Consider the following 5,211-nt stretch of genomic DNA (forward strand, 5'->3'; position numbering starts at 1 on the left):
AGGGTACTAAACAATAGGGCTATGGAACCGACAACCCAGCCAATAAGGACCTTCCCTTAAGGTGAGGTTGCTGTAAGTAACAAAGTGTTCTGCAACAAGCTTAGAGTTTTTTTAATTGAATGACTCCATGTTTTGTACATCACTATTAAAAACTGTCCACCTAAACTTGGCTGTAGCCAAGGAGATTTCCTGAAAAGAGAGGAAGTATTCTACTCCCTTCTAGACAATCTCTTTTTAAATGGGGCCCAGGATTTTGATTACTCCTTCCCTCTTCATTAGACTTTTGTGACTGGCCAACATTTGTAATGGGTTCTTTGGTTCATCTCTGACCCATAGGTCCAACCCATTTTCCTGCCTCTGGAAAGTGTTATGAGCCTTGAACCATTTCAATTGACTAACAACGAATGAAATGAAAGCCTAGAACTACACATCCCCCACAAAAGGACTAGGGTTCTTTTAAATTTCTTCCTTTAATACAAAATTATGTAATTAAAACTCACGCAGCGATCTCTAGAATTTATCCCATTATGTTTACAACAATTTATGAAATCCTAAATTGCTTTCAACTCTATTGGTTTTCTAGCTTTGACAACTCTGATCTTCAACAGTAAGTATCTCTCCAACAAGAATAGGGCATAATTATTGGTAGGATATCTACATGCCAATACATCAGTGTATAATGAGAAAATAGTATCCATTTGACTCGTGACCTTCTCTAATCTGATCTTCAATTTCTCAATTATTTCCTCTGCGCTTCGGTATTTATTAAAGGTCTCACTTTTTGATGCATTCATATCCCACAGTTGCCTCTGTAATTCCTAGTATCTCTATTGGGGAACAATTTCTATCTCAAGCCATTCTATGGTAAGCCAAGCCTATGCTAGATTTTCTTGAAGATTTTCTATGCTAGGGTCACTGCTTGTCTTAACCTTTGGCTTGAATATCTATCTGTGTATTCTTGCTATGGGAGTGGATTTTTATTGTCTTTGTGTTCTTATTATGGACTGAATGTTTCTAGTCTATGTACTTTTATTATGGACCGTCAGTCTTTCTGTCTGGGTGGCCATGATGTCGAAGGGTACCACCTCCGTTTAAATAGCTAGGTTATGAAAATGTACACTCTTTGTTTGGGCAGCTGCTTCTGCAACAATTGCATGTTGTTCCTTAACAATTTGAGTGAATATGGGCTTTGTTTGAGTCCCAGTAACCTTTGTATCATGAAATTTGGTTTGAATGGCTACGTTCATTGTTTGCAGGGTTCTACCTGAAACTTTCCCCTTTTTTAATGTCCTTATCTTTTTCCTGAGTCTTTTTACTAATTTTGGCAACCTCTGTTGTTCCTTTCTAAGCCTTTTAATTTTGTTTTTCTTCTTTTTGGAAGGAACAACTATTCCACTAATCATTTCTGCTCTTAGTGAGCTCGATTGCTCATCTAAGTTTTGTTCCACAAGAGCTGTGTCCTTACCCTGACTTGTTCCTATTTCTCCTATTTGTCCCACATCCTATGTATTTAAACTGACCCGATTGGGTTTTTCTGGAGGTGTATTACTAGTTTGGTCCACCCCTTCTTGAGTGAATTCTTCCCCTGTTTCCTCTCCACTGATTACATTTTCTTATTTGCTCCTATTATGGGCAGAGTTTTCTTCTAATTGTGTTGCTTGAACATTAAAGTTGAGCAGGATTTCGGGCTATATAAATTCATTCATATTGGCCAAAATATGGGCCAATTCAATATCAAATAAGTCTCATGGGGGACTTGTGTTAGGAACTAATGGGAGTTTTGTTTCATTCCTCCTCTTCACTAGAGTGCTCTGTTTCCTCCTCAAGCTCTGACTCCCGATCATCCCCTCCTTCCAGCTATAAATGTTGCTCATTTTCTGTACTAGATAGCTCTATGGGTTGGCTACTACTACCCTGGGGATTTTCAGCTACTCCCAAGCTTGTCTTTAATCTGGCAGAGTGTCTATGCTTTTGTGGAATGTTTGTTGTGCTGGTAGTCCTCTTCCTTTTTGGAACAGGGTTAGGAGCAGGTAAATCTAACCCCCCCTCTATGGTAAATACTAATTCTTCCCAACTTGTTTGTTGCTAGCCAAGGTTGTAGCTTACTATCAACCTAATTAAGCAATGATGACTCACAACAGTCTCTATATGCCGATATTTTTTTATGCTTCAAGCAGTGTCATGCAATAATAAATTCAAATACGGAGGAAAGTTTAGAGAACATTTTTGTTTCAGAACTGCTAATAATTTAAGGTGACGTGGCCTTACCACATCTTTTCTTCTGTCGCATGTGATATAGCTCTAAACGACTCTGGCCAGTTCTATCCATATGTCTCCAAGGGATGAAGGTTGAACTCCTTTGCCTTTGACAATTAGGTCCTCTCCCTCATCCCGAAAGGCTACAATAGCGTCCGACAACCTTAATTTTTTATGAGTCCATATGGGTCCAATTGCTGGTAATCCAGACACTTCAACTATTACTGCGTCTATCACTGTAATTTTCCTTCCTCTTATCATAGAATGTTCATTCTGTAAATTCTATAAGAATTCGATAGCAATGGCTTCATTGGGTTGCTACAGTCGTGTGAAGTATGCAACCCATCTGACTTGGACTATAATTTCTTTGGCGGCATCGAAAATAGCTAGTATCAATGGATCCCTGCACACTGTTCTTCCTCCCATTTTGCCTGAATCCTGCACACTATTAGCTTAACACTAGTAACATGACAATAGACAGAGTCAGCGATGGAACTAAAAGTTTTTAATATCGGAGGATACTTTTTCAGAATAGATACTGTTAAATACTTTCTATTATGGAATGTCATATAGTTCGGTATAACCAAATAAAGGATTGACACACATGCATAAGTGATTTGGGAGTCACCCTCACCCCCCTTAAAATTATAGGTTGCCTTCGACCAGTTAAATGAAGGAACGACGTACTAGCGGCAACATACAAAAGTGGTAAAAATGGCAAGGTATACATATTTATGATAGGATCACAAAAAATATCAGGGTACTAAAATCGATGCATAGAACGAGAATTATGAATAAATGTAGAGATGTTGTGGAGTGATTCAAAAAGGGAGAAAGGATATCTTATGTGGGAAAGATGCATTGCGATCTTTTTTCCACTTAAACCACTATGATTGACTTTTTTTAAAAGATATCTCATGCATAAAAGTTCAAAAAAATAAATTAGGAACATAATCTCTCTATAGTTAAGACAAAGAATAAGAAAAGGGAGTTACAATCAGTATTGATGTTGAAAATATGACTCCAATACCATCAACAAAGCTTCTATTGCCCACAGGTGTTTATAACCTTGACAGAGTTGCTTTTTCACCCTTTGGAACCATGATCCTTTATGTATAATTAGGAAAGTGCCTTATGATGTCAGAGTGGAGGCCATTGTGTTGGCTTGCTGACCAGATGAATCACAATGCCATTGACTGGGGAGAAGCGAAAAGTGGGCAGGTCAGCTCGTGATGAGACCTCCTATTCCAAGGACTTTATTTTTCTGATGCATCCATTAGATCATATCCCTGGTGTGGTGGCCATAGTGGGAATGCCACTTCGTTGCTTCCTTATGATCATGGTAGGCTGGCTCATGATGAGACCCCCTATCCTCCATCTGACAAATCATAGAATTGTTAGTAAACATATGTATATAGGTTTCTTTCCTTCCCCCTCTTTTTTTTATTTTTCTTTTTGGTTTTTTCTTAGATAGCACTTCCTATTTATATATAGAGGGTGGCTTAATACTCCTTAAGAATAGGGATGGTGCAAGAAGTCTGAACATACTAATAGAAAAAAAATGCCCTTACTCTTATTCAATAATAATGAGCAGAGTTAATTATACGGGTTAGGGAAGAACCAACACGGTACAAATAATCAATCAATTTGATTTAGAGTGAAGATAAGGACAACAAAGTAATATATATGGTTGTGTCCCTCCCTTTTTTAATCAATACAAAGAAATCTCGTTAAAGATGATAATATTCAATGTGCTTGTTCCAGTAACCTTCAAATTTTGTATCCCTACATATATTTTTGTATTCTTTCCCTATAGAGGATCATAGAGAGTGAAATAAAATTCACAAGGTGCTTATTTTATAAAGAAAACCTTTCACAAAGAGTGTTGTTCCTTGTAGGAAACAACAAGAAAAACACACAAAAAGGTGTTGTTCCTTAAAGGGAACCGCATCTATTCCTTAGGAGGAACAAAAAAAAGAAACAAAACTACACACTGAAACTATTGTTCCTTAGAGGGAACAACAACTATCCCTTAGAAGGAACAATGAAAAGAAAGAAAATAATTGGACGTGAAATTGTTGTTCCTTAAAGGGAACAAAAATTGTTCCTTAGATGGAACAGTGGAAAAACAAATGCAAAAGAAAATTTTGTTCCTTCTAAGGAACAACATTAAAAAAACCGAAATGAAATTGTTGTTCCTTCTAAGGAACAACATTAAAACAAACCAAAATGAAATTGTTGTTCCTTAGAGGGAACAACAAAAAGCAAATACAAATGAAATTGTTGTTCCTTAGAGGGAACAACAGCTATTCCTTAGAGGGAACAACAACTATTCCTTAAAGGAAACAACAAAAAGAAAATGCATACGAGTTGTTGTTCGTTAGAGGGAACAACTGTTGTTCCTTATAGGGAACATCAATTGTTCCTTAAAGGAAACAACAAAAAACAAACACACACGAAATTGTTGTCCCTTAGAGGGAAAAAAAATTGTTCCTTAAAGGGAACAACAAAAAGAAAATGCATATGACACTATTGTTCCTTAGAGGGAATGATCTAGATGAAATCAATATTTCCTATTAGTGGAAATAACAGTGCAGCAATCTGAGAAAAATTATTTATAAACCTTCTATAATAACTAGAAAATCCCAAAAAACTGTGTAACTCTGTTTGTGTGGAAGTGGTAGATATTAAAAGAAATATCTGAATTTTTGTTGGATCTACCTGGATTCCAGCAGCTAAGATATAGTGACCTAGGATGAGGCCCTAGGTCATCATCATGTGGCATTTTTCATTGCTTAAACAGAGTCTAGTAGCAATGCATGTTGTAGAAATTTCTCTAATGTTTGCAATGCTAGCTCGAAGGCATCTCTGTAAGGTGTAAAGTCATCCATGTACACCTCGAGCCCTTCATTTATCAGATCTGAAAAAATTTGATTATATCCCTCAGAAATGTGG

This window comes from Pinus tabuliformis, chromosome 8 (assembly GCF_031772625.1).
Source record: "Pinus tabuliformis cultivar Carrire ecotype Pingquan chromosome 8, CPIR1, whole genome shotgun sequence".
NCBI lineage: Eukaryota > Viridiplantae > Streptophyta > Pinopsida > Pinales > Pinaceae > Pinus > Pinus tabuliformis.